Source organism: Terrapene carolina, unplaced genomic scaffold (assembly GCF_002925995.2).
Source record: "Terrapene carolina triunguis isolate 2854851 unplaced genomic scaffold, T_m_triunguis-2.0 Scaffold139, whole genome shotgun sequence".
Lineage (NCBI taxonomy): Eukaryota > Metazoa > Chordata > Testudines > Emydidae > Terrapene > Terrapene triunguis.
This window is the reverse complement of record NW_020664490.1, coordinates 2823840-2836775: the sequence shown is the minus strand read 5'-3', so window position 1 is coordinate 2836775 and position 12936 is coordinate 2823840.

Below are 12936 nucleotides of genomic sequence, written 5' to 3'. Positions count from 1 at the left end.
TTTCTTTGCTAAAATGTAGATTTTTTCACCCGTGCCCCCTTTCCTGCCAAAGAATGGCCATTTAGCAGGTAATGGTCCATTGGCCTTGTTTACACCTGGCTGAGGTGTCAGCTTGCGCTTTGTCTCTGAGGAACTGGTTTGGCCACTTCTCAGACTTGGAACATGTGTTAGTAACACCATACAGTGGAATCTTATAACTTAACATACAATGTTGCCACACATATTTTACCTAGACAATACTGACCCGCAAATTATGAATTTTCAAATGAAACCTCACAAGGCATAATTTTAACAAAGATTGTTACAATAGTGTGCAAGAGGTGAATACAGGGGTACAGTCCCTCACACTAATTTACAGCGACTTTCAATGGGAGTTAAGTGTCTAACCTTGTTAGGTACTTTTTAAAATCCCACTGGGGCCTAAATACCTTTAGGAATCTGGCTGTAGTCCTATGTCAGGGCAAAACATTTTTCATGACCCAGCAGTTGCTGCTTTAAAAATATGCTCATTCTGTGTTAATCATCTCCCCCTCATTTACTCCAACCTCCTCCTCTCTGGTATCCCTAATTCTCAAATCATTCTCCTTCAATCTTCCCAAGATGCAGCAGATAAAATGATCTTCCCATCCTATTGATCAGACAACGCTTCTTTTCAGATCCCTCCATAAGCTTCTCCTTGCACACTGCATCCAGTTCGATGTTCCCAACTTTCACAAATGTACTGAAAGAAATGGGAATTTGGCCTCTGTTGCAGAAGCTCTTGCGAAATTGCAATAAAATCCTGCCTTCTCATGATTTGGAAAAAGAGAGAGCCCACACATTGCCCTGTAGCATAAGCAAAATTGTACTGAGCTGCAAGCCAAAACACTGTTAGTTGTAGCCCCATCTCTTCCACTGACTCCTAATAATATTTCTGTGCTCTTCTCAGCTTTTATTAACCACTGCTACTTAGGAGAGGGAACACATTTTACACATAAGGTAACTGAGAGGTTGCACAAGATAACTTTAAGCAAAGCTGGGAATAGAAACCAGGTTTCTAATACAACAGCCCCAAATTTCAGCTCTTTGTCATACTGCCATTCAGAAGGAATGTGCCAAATTACAATGCTGGTGTAACCCACACTAACACATATAGATCTGTGTCAACCTCTAGTGGCTAGAACACATCAGGGTTAAGACTGTATTCCTGCTTCCATGCTAACATACCTTAAACTCAAGTCATCGAGGGTTTGCTTTTTCCATCTTTTTCTAGAGGTCTTAGATTCGCCCCTCCCCCCCACAAATGATCCACACATGTTGTGTTTATAGTTCGGTATGCTAATTGTAACCATTAGTTTATGCTTTACTCCTGGATGCAGGAATAGAAACAAGAAGGTGTTTGACAGTACTGAAGAACATTCTGATTAAACAATGCAATAAGAACTATACGATATCAATAGAGCATGTATTAAATGGATTAAGAACTGACTAAGAGACCTTAAAAATAGTTCTCAATGCGGAATCATCATTGAATGAGGGTGTTTCTGGTTGGGCTCCAGAGGGGTCAGTACTAGGCCGATGCTATGCAATATTTTCATCAATGATATGGTACTAAACAACATGATTGCTCAAATTTGCAGATGAAACAAAAATTGGCAGAATGGTAAAAATTATGAAGATGGGGTAGTCACAATGATCTGGGTGACTTGATATGCAGGCCCCATTCAAACAAAATGGATTTTAATACGGACAAGTGCAATGTCATACATTTAGGAAAAAGGAATACAGACCATTCGAATAGAGTGGGGGACTATATCCTACGACATAAACAACTGAACATAAGAGCCCAATGTGATGGTGTGGCAATAACAGGACTAATGTGATCCTTGGATGTATAAATGGGAGTAGTGAGCAGAAGTAGAGAGATGATTTTACCTGTATTATATGGCACTGATGAAATTGATACTGGAATACTGCATCCACTTTTGGAGTCTGCATTTTTAAAAGGATTTTAACATTTGAAAAATTGGAGAGGGTGCAGAAAAGAGCCACAAAAGTGATTTGAGGGCTGTAAAAAAATGCTTTACATTACAGTGAGAGACCTAAAGAGCCCGATCGGTTTAACTTCTCAGAAAGAAGATTGATGGGTGACTTGATTATAGTGAGTAAGTACCTTCAAGGGGAGAAGATTATAGTGAATAAGTACCTTCAAGGGGAGAAGATACTGCTAAAGGGCTCTTTAGCAGAGAAAGGCATAACAAGAACCAATGGCTGAAAGTTAAAGCCAGACGAATTCCAGTTCGAAATTTGACACAACTCTTTAACTGTGAGGGTGATTAACAAACTATCAGGGGAAGTGGTGGATTCTCTTGATGTCTTCAAATCAAGACTGGTTGCCTTTCTGAAAGATGTGCTTTAGCCAGATACAAGTTTTTGGGCTCAGTACAGAGGTAACTGAGTGAAATGCTACTAGTGTAGTTTGGCTGTAAACCAAGTTTAGCCAACCCAGGGAGGATCACCTCAGCATCAAGGTGATCCTATTAACACACAAAAAGAACAGGAGTACTTGTGGCACCTTAGAGACTAACAAATTTATTAGAGCATAAGCATATATGCATCCGAAGAAGTGGGTTGTAGCCCACGAAAGCTTATGCTCTAATAAATTTGTTAGTCTCTAAGGTGCCACAAGTACTCCTGTTCTTTTTGCGGATACAGACTAACACGGCTGCTACTCTGAAACCTATTAACACACAGTTCATGTGGCTCTTACTTCACACACCTTCCCTGCTGCTGGTGTAGTGGCAAGGAGGGAGCAGAAAAGGGAGTGTGATCGTGATGCCCCTACATCATGCTGGCCCTGAAAAGCATTTTCAACCCCTGTCGCTGTTAAAGGCAAGAGTAAGTTGGAGCAGCCATCAGGTGTGGGCGTGCATGTGCGTGGGTGGGGGCGGGTGGGGGAGTGTTCAGCCATGCATAGAACAGCACAAGAATCAGAACAGTGCAAAGCAGAATGTTCATTAACCTTTGTTGCACCCCCTGATTGACATACTGCACATTTTGGCCAGGCCCTGTATCTGAAGAGTTGAAAGGTTAGGTGACACACTGACACTGCTCTAGCACCCATTAATTATTTGAAATGTTAGCACTGTGCAGTCCTTGTTTCTGGCAAATGGCCTATATGATTACATTCAAGAACAGAGACATTTTTGGGTTCTGTGGAAACGGAAGATGCAGCACTCTGTGTCACATAAAACCTACCCAGCGGATGGCTTGAAAATTGGTTTAAAAAATTGCTCCCAGGTTAAAACTTCGTTTGCCAAGTCACGGCCTGGAGGGAAGTTTTACAGCAGAAGTATGAACTCTAGAATATAGGGGTTTGACATGAGAAAAGACCCTTGCATTCTATGATGTGCTGTGTGTTCTGTCACTCAACAGATTGTGGAATTTGTCTTTTTATTCCAGGTTTTAAAACCTCTTCTTCATTTTGTCATGCCTGGTCCTGGGTGGATGAACAAGGAAAGAGAGCAAGTGCAAGGAGCCTTTGTCTCTTTTCCCCACCCCCAGACAGGGCTGGTGCAACCCCTAGGCAAACTAGGCGGCCGCCTAGGGCGCCAAGATTTGGGGTCGCCGCTGCCAATCAAGACGCTGGCTGCAGATCGCAGACTGTAGGAAGGACATATATGATAAGAACCACGCTCCTAGTGAATTGCTCTCCTGCCATTTAGAAAGCCAGCGAAGTCCTTTGATTGTGAATCAATAATTGTACAGATATTGCTGTGTTGGTAGGTATATTACAGTAATAGCTCCTCTGTCTTGTAGATTGCACAGCAGCCAGAAGGAGAGTGGAGCAGCTTGCGGTGGGAAGTGTAAGACCCCCGCTGGGGCTGAGCTGTGCTGTCCGTGCGGTGCAGGCCGGGGCCGGCTGGCACATGGCATGCTTGGAGAGCGGGCTGCAGGATTTCCAGGCAGAGGCCCTGCTCCCTGGGGAGAGAAGGGAGGGACGCTGCGGCTGGCAGCTCTGTGGGCTCTCTCGCGTGGAGGGGCGACTAAGCCGCTTTAACCCACCGCCACCTCCCTGCGCCCCAGCTTTCTACCCTCCCAACCCTGCTTTGGCGTGAGGGCCGCGCACTCTGCCTCACAGTCCTGCCTGCCCTACCCCCAGTGCCGGAGCGAGAGCCCAGCATTCAACTCCCCAGCCCGGGCGCAGGACGGACTCGTGAAGGCAAAGCAGGCGACACACTCCCATTGCCCTGTTGCAATTGCACTTGGCCCGCTGCTGCATGCCAGGGACTGGAGAGGAGAGCGCCCATTTCACCTTGCGGCTCTTTGAATCCTACCCCGCCTGCCGCCCCCTGGCCAAACCCAGATTGTGCCCTCTCCCACCTCCACACCCAAACCCGGTCTGCTTCCCTTCCCCTCCCCAGCCAAACCCAATCCTCCCAGTGACCAAACCCGGTCTGCTCCCCTTGCACTCCTCAGCCAAACCCTAACCCCCACTGACCAAACCCAGTCTGCTTCCCTTCCCCACCAAACCCGATCCCCCAGTATGACGGAGTATCCGCCATTCCAATTTTATAAAAACAACAAGGAGTCCGGTGGCACCTTAAAGACTAACAGATTTATTTAGGCATAAGCTTTCGTGGGTAAAAAACCACTTCTTCAGATGCACGGAGTGAAAATTATATGAAGGCATTATATAATGACACATGAAGAGAAGGGAGTTACCTCACAAGTGGAGAACCAGTGTTGACAGGGCCAATTCGATCAGGGTGGATGTAGTCCACTCCCAATAATAGATGAGGAGGTGTCAATTCCAGGAGAGGCAAAGCTGCTTCTGTTAGAGCCAGCCACTCCCAGTCCCTATGGTGTTAAGTTTGCAAATGAATTTTAGTTCTACTGTTTCTCTTTGATGTCTGTTTCTGAAGTTTTTTTGTTCAAGATTAGTGACTTTTAAATCTGTTATAGAATGTCCAGGGAGGTTGAAGTGTTCATCTACTGGCTTTTGTATGTTACCATTCCTGATGTCCAATTTGTGTCCATTTATTTCTTTACGTAGGGGCTATCCGGTTTGGCCAATGTACATGGCAGAGGGTCATTGCTGGCACATGATGGCACATATAACATTAGTAGACGTGCAGGTGAATGAGCCCTTGATGGTGTGGCTCATGTGGTTGGGTCCTCTGATGGTGTTGCCAGAGTAGATATGGGGTCCAATAACGTGTATTAATTCTAACGAACAATGCCATATTATGCAGTATTCATTTTTGAAAGTTTATAATAAGCAATGCTCCAGAGGGAGGGGGAAGGAGAGGGGGCGCAAAATATCCTTGCACCAGCCCTGCCCCCAGATGCCCCTCTGTAAGGCCAACAACAATCTACACAGGGTTCAATAGCTCCAAGCCACACCAGCTTCCTGAATGGGGAAGTGAGGGCAGGGACACGCCCACTGAGGCCAGCAGAGTTAGGCAGCCATGAGAAGAATGCACGTTGCACCCATTTAAAGTGCTACCACTCCAGCAGGTTTTCACTTGGCGGCTCAGGAAGAATCCCATGACAGCCAGGCTCCCCCTGCAGCCTGGCCTCCCTACCATTCAGTACACAGACCCTGGCTTAAAAGGCATTATCCCGTATAAGTAAAAATTGTTGGTGTTAATGCTTTGGCACAAACTCCTGCCCTTGTTGGTTGGAGCTGTGTGAGGGCAGAGGAGTGGCTCAGGGTGGGTAGGTATCTGCCAGGAAAACAATACTATGTCTCTGAAAATGAGCTCTTCTCCACCCCAGCTAGAGTGTGCTACTGACTTCAGCATGTATTGTCATTGCTATAGCTATCATCATCTGTTTAGGCTGGGATTTTCAAAGGTGCCTGAGGGAATTAGGCACCCAACTCCTTTTGAATGTTCCAGCCTTATTTCTGATTTTCAATAGAGCCTAAGTGATTTGGAAGCACATGTTCTATTGACTTTCAGTGGGACTTGTGCTCCTAAGTTGTGTAGGTGTTTTTGAAAATTCCACCATGTGTTCACTAGCTGACAGCAGGGCCGGCTCCAGACACCAGCCGACCAAGCACGTGCTTGGGGCGGCACCTTGGGGCAGGGCGGCGCTCGGGTTTTTATTTATTTATTTATTGGTTCGTTGGGGCAGTGCTGGAGGGGTTTTTTTTGTTTCCACGTTGCGGCGCTTAGGGTGGTGGGGCTTTGGGTGGCACGGCGCTGCGGGGGCGGGGGCTGGCGCGGCGCGGCCCTCGGAGGCAGGTGGGGGCTTGGCGCTCGGACGGGGGCGGGGGCTTGGCGCGGCGCTGGGGAGCGGGGGCTGGCGCGGCGCTTGGAGGGGGCGGGGGCTTGGCGCGGCGCTCGGAGGGGGCGCGGGGGTTGGCGCGGCACAGCGCTCGGAGGGGGCGGGGCTTCGGACAGCGCGGAGCTTGGAGGGGGCGGGGCTTCGGCGGCTCGGCGCTCGTGGGCGGGGCTTTGGGCGGCATGGTGCTCGGGGGCGGGGATTTTGGCAGCGCTGGGGCAGGGGTACAGCGGCGCGGCGCTTGCATGGGGGGCGGTGCCCCCTCTTTTTTGCCTGGGGCGGCAAAAAAGTTAGAGCCGGCCCTGGCTGGCAGACCTTGTCCCCTTGGAACTGTAGCATGTTAGCAGGCCTGATACCCAGATCCCCCTCTGAGAACCCTATTGGATGCTACATTAGGAATCAGGGTAATGTGCTGTGGGGAAGAGGTGCCCTGCACTTCCTCATTAGCACACCCATGCAGCAAGGAACTGCATCTGGCCATTAATTTGTATATTTTAAAGGTATATGTACATTACCTTGAATAATTACCTTGCTGCTGATTTAAAATGTAGTGATTCTCTGAATAAGGACTTTAAAAATAGCTTCATGGGGCCCTAGTTTATTGTTTCTCAGTGACTCCATATCAAATGTGCTCTATTTACAAGTAAAAATGTTTTGTCTAATTGCTTGTTCCGCAACTTCAACCTCAGATCTTTAGCCATACTGGATTCTTTTTGTCTCATGCATCATCTCCAATAGCCCTCACTCAGCTAAGGTGTATCATACATGTAGTTAAGGTGCATTTGAGCAGTTCACCTCTCTGCATCTCCGAATATGGATTCTGCAACAGGACTTTAACTAATAATTCTGCTGATGATGCACGCATTAGAACAGAATCCAGCTTACTTTCTAATAGATGTGTTGGCACTATAGTGCTAATAGGGGCAAAGTACATACTCACATTTGCAACCAAAGCTGCATTTTGGGCATTTTCCTGAACCACTTAAGTCTAGTGGAGGTTTGCCATTGATTTCAATGAGCACGGCATCAAATCCTTTAAGATGTGCTTTCTGTCAGATAATGGTTGCAAGATGGTACTGTATTGTGCTACTTCTGTTAATTTTTTGTTTTTACTTGTAAAATTTTAACTCTTACATTGTAATTAGTTATGATTTAGTGTATATTTTTCATCTACAATTGTCAGACATCATCTTATCTTCCTCCAAGAGCTTTTGCTCTGACTGCAACCATATTTTTCAGCTTCATTTAACTCTGAAAATAATCTACATCAGAGTCGATAGAAATCAATTATCTTCCTTTTAAAAAATAAAAAGGATTTTTAAAATTTAAATTAGATCTTTATTTAAATTAAATATAGGCTTATATACCTATTTAAAGTTGAAATTGAAAACCACTGTTAATGCCTAAACTTATCATAATCCATTAACGTCATTTAAATTATATACAAAATAATATTAAGCCGTTCATGTTTGCTGCTAAGTTTTAAAAAAAGTCAAACCTTGAACTAGTGGAAATCACTGCTAAGCACCTGGAACCAGAGTTTGTTGAAGTGCTAAACCAGCTACTGACAGCAATACCCTCTTGTGCAGTTGCAGAGAGAATATTTTCTTCACTTCAGCTTATTGAACTAGTTCAGTTCAATTACTACTTCATTCAAAGTTGAGACACCAATTGGGAGTTGAAAAAAGCAAGAAAGCCTGTTTTCTTCTTCCAATCTATGAATAAAAATTATATATGAGAGGGTGAGATCTACTAGTTTTAAAATCTTGAAGGAAAATGATGACCAGAAGCAATCAGTTGAATTCATGAATTACACATAATACTTCCTTTTTAATAAACCGGTTAGTTTTATTGTTTTCGTACATTTTTGATCAACTTTTTTCTTATGTATCCAGTACTTTTAAGGAAGATTTTTTTAATTTTTTTTAAAATGCTGGCTTTGTGCATTTTTAATTGAATTTGAATTTCCAGCCAAATAGCACTTGACCACAAATCACAAGTAAAAAATTGTGTGCAGTGTAGTCGTAGCTGTTTCGGTCCCAGGATATTAGAGAGGCAAGGTACATGAGGTAATATCTTTTATTGAACCAACTTCTGTTGGTGAGAGAGACAAGTCTTCCAGCTACACAGAGCTCTTCCTCAGATCTGGGAAAGGTACTCAGAGTGTCACAGCTAAATACAAGGTCAAACAGATAAATAGTTAGCACATATTCCAAGGGACCATTCAAGATGAAGTGCCCCGTTAACATCCATGAGTTACAGACTGTTGTAATAAACCATAAATCCAGTAAACAAAGGGGGCGCCTTCATAGTCCTAAACTGTGATAATGATATTAACAAGACCAACTTCCAACTCTCCAACATCATCTACTATAAAGAACTCAAAAAAGACCCCACACCACAACTTACCCAGGAATTTAGAATATCATCAAATCCTTCCCCAAACAGCTCTAAAAGAAACTCTACGAACTCATCCCCCATGAGCCCACCCCAAGGACCTTCTACATGCTTCCCAAGATATACAAACAAGGGAACCCAGGCACACCCATCATATCTAGCCACAGCACTCTCAATGAAGGAATATTGGGACACATAAAAACTGTCTATCAGGAGTAAGGCCCTGCAGCTGTGCCAGCTCAGTACTCCTGACACCCTAACGAGCCAGCTAGGCTGCCTGATGTCAGCCCTGCCTAATTAGCTGAGGAAGTTAGCAGGCCAGTTCTTCAGCGCAGCAGCAGCAGCAGCTGCTAGTTGACTGCTCAACGCAGACACTTACGGACTCTCTGCCTTCCTGTGCTCATCTCTCACCAAGCCCTGCTCCTGCTCTTCTCCTACACAGCTCTAGCCCTGATCCTCCCTGCACCAGCCTTGTTCCCATCCTCAAGTGCAGCAGAAGCAGTAGCTCATTGGCTGCTCAGTGCACATGCCTACGGACTCTGTCTCCCTGTGCTCATCTCTCACCAAGCCCTGCTCCTGCTCTTCTGCCTCAGAACCAGCTCTGCTAATCCAGATCCCGGCCTTGGCTCTGATTTCTGACTCCATTTCTGTCTCAATAAGCCAGTTCCCTGTCTTTGGATCTGGCATTCGGACTCTGACTCCAGTTCTGACCTTCAGCCCTACTTCCTGGTTCTGGGCCTGTCTCAACCCTGGCTTTGGCATTCAGACTCAAACCACTAGGCCTAACTCCTGCTCCGACCACTAGGCCTGATCACCTATGACCCAGTCTCCTGATACTATCCTCAAACCACTCCTCACCCAAAGGGTCAGCTTCCTCCAGAACACAACCAACTTCCTCCACAAACTCCATGATATTAACAACCTCCCTTAGAACATCATCCTTGCCACCATGGATTTCACTTCCCTATATACCAACATCCCTCACGATGTCAACATAGCTGCCTGCCTCAAATGTTTACAAGACAATGGCCAACCTTCAGATATCCACTCCAAACACATTGCCAAACTCATCCTTTCATCCTCACCCATAACAATGTTACATTCAACAACGAACACCTTGTCCAAACCAGGGAAACAGCCATGGGTACTAGGATGGCTCCCCAATACACCAACCTCTTCATGGGCCACCGTGAAGAAGAATTTCTGGACAAGTGTGTGCCGGGTTGTCACCCCTGGGGTGCAGTTTGGGAGCCGTGGGAACCGCTCTGCCCCTTTAACCTCCCATCTGGGCTGGCCTTTCCTACACTTCTCTGTTGGTGACTCACAGCCTCTTCAGGCCCTGTGGTCACCCAACACGACAGCAGGTGGCTCCACACACCCAAACTGAGCTGCCTGAGTGCCTTATTCAAAGACAGGCAGGAGACAACAGTCATTTTCCCAGCTCCTCCACCCTGTACCCTTGCTGGAGTATAAACCCAAAATTGTACCGTCTTGCACTACACAGGGGTCTGTACCATGTAAAGTTCGACCTCCCCTCGATGTGGGAAGGATATGCACAATACACTTGTATTAACTAAGCTGAGATTTTTCCCTAGACACTTCAGTCAAAGGCACACTGGTTTAGATACAGCAAAAACAAGTTTATTAACTACAAAAAGATTTTAAGTGATTATAAGTGATAACAAACAGATCAAAGCAGATTATCTAGTAAATAAACAAAACTGAAAACTAAGCCTAAAATACTAGAAAGACTGGATATGAATTAGCAATTTCTAATCCTGATTGATGGTACAAGCAGGCAAGCAGATTCTCAAGGCACAAGCTGCACTTGCTTTGCAGCTTGGGCTCCCGACCCCTTTTCCAAGTCCTTTTCCTTCAGAGCTTCTCTCAGGTTTTGAGTTGTGGGGGAGTGAAGAACAACAAATGATGTCCCTCCCTGCCTTATTTAGCTTTTTCCATATGGCGGGAACCCTGTGTTTCAAACTTGGTTCCCAGACCAGTTTGTGGAAAAATACAAGATACCCAAAATGGAGTCCAAAGTCATGTGGTCTGGTCACATGCCCTTGCAGAGCCATAGCAGCCATTACTTACAGGCTGGCCGAAACATTTACAGGAAGGCTAAGCTATTCCACAGCCCGTTGTCTTTGTTGATGAGCCATTAGCACTGTCTGGCTTCTTCAGCATTGTACCTGAAAGACTAGCTGTGGGTGTTTTCCAGAGTAAGCCCATTTGAAATACAGCTCCATAGTGAATATTTATAACTTCAGATACAAAAATGATACATGCATACAGATAGGCTAATCATATTTGGCAAATCATATCTTTTCCATAGACACCTTACATGACCCATCTTGTACAAAATGCACCATAATTGTGCCATAATCATATCATAATAATATTACTATGACGAAAATGGGGTGTAGTGTTACAAAGTGCACCATAAATCCAATGATATAACTGAGATACATCAATAACATTTGAATCCTCTAGACGGACGACCAAGGGCAGGTCTACACTTAAAACGTTGCAGCAGCGTGCTTGTACCGGTGCAGCTGTGCTGCTGTAGCACTTCAGTGAAGACACTGCTATACCAATGGGAGAGCTTCTCCCATCAGCGTAGTTAATCCACCTCTGCGAGAAGCGGTAGTTATGTCGATGGAAGAAGCCTTCCTGTCGACATAGCACTGTCTACACCGGGGGTTAGGTTGGTATAACTGCATCGCTCAGGGGTGCAGGTTTTTCACTCACCTGGCCTTAAACTCCCTCATAGATTTCCACCACAACTTCAACAGCCATCACCCGTCCATTCAACTCTCTCCGGAACACTCTGACACTAGCATCAGCTTCCTGGACACCACAATCAGCTTGAACAACTTTTCAATACAGAAATAACCCGCCCTCTCACCGCACAGCCCTAGTTGTCAGCTAACATTCCATACTGGAAGCCATAGGAGGTATCCACAAACAACTACAACCCATACTCGATGGGGACCCCACCCTGAAAGAAATCTTTCCTGAACCCTCTCTTCTGGCCTTCAAACTATCCCCCAACCTCTCAAGCTCATCATTAGAAGCTAGTTCCCCACAGACCAGGATACACCAATTCAAAGTGGCATCAGACTCTGCCAGAACAACAGATGCAAAACCTACGGACATATCTCCTCTGCTATAACGATCAGTACCCCCCCACCACACATCTTTCGACATCCATGGGTCCCACACACGCCTATCACAACATGTGGTATACCTCAGCCAGTGCACTAGGAGTGTGTCTACACAGCAGTTAGACACCCACATCTGGCCTGTGTCAGCTGACTCAGGTTCACAGGGCTCAGGCTCCAGGGCTGTTTCATTGCTGTGTAGACTTCCGGTCTTGGGCTGCAACCCGAGCTCTGGGACCCTCCCACCTCACAGGGTCCTAGAGCCTGGGCTCCAGCCAAAGCCAGAAGTCTACACAGCAATGAAATAGCCACAGGACCGTAGCCCTGTGAGCCCGAGTTGGCTGGCACAGACATGGGTGTCTAGCTGCTGTGTAACATATTCTAAATGCCACAATAACAATTATGTGGGTGAAACTAGACAGTCACTCTCAAATGAACTCACACAGGAAAATGATAAAACATAAAAATACCATATCACTTGTGAGTGAACACTTTTCACAAAGCGATCACTCTATTTCTGACCTATCAGTCCTTATGCTGAAAGGAAGCCTGCCCAACACTTTCCTACGACTACAGGGGTCAGTTCATCTTGTATGGTCCCTTAAAACATGTCATAACAACTATCTGTTTGACCTTCTATTTAGCTGTGACACTCTGAGTACCGTTCCCAGACCTAAGGAGGAGCTCTGTATAGCTCAAAACCCTGTCTCTCTCACCAACAAAGTTGGTCTAATAAAAATATTAGTTTATCCATCTTTTCTCGCTAAGTAAAAAATTAATCATTGAGTACAGAAGAAATGCATCATTCACCATTTTCAAACATAATAAAAATGTAAATATTATGAATAAACATCTGTTAAGCTATATAAGTGTTTAAATAAATGGGTGTCGATAGTGCCTCCTCTTCATTACCATAAAGAAGCACCACATTTAGTGTAAAGGCTATATTTAATTGCAAATCAAAATGTTTTCATAATAAAAATCAACCTTCCTTTAGGAAAATAACTAAAAAGTTCAAAGGCAAAACATGATTAAATCACTTTGATTTAAATCAGTACACCCTAGTCTACATTAATTTTGTGTTACTCTTTCCGCAAGAATCTTCTCG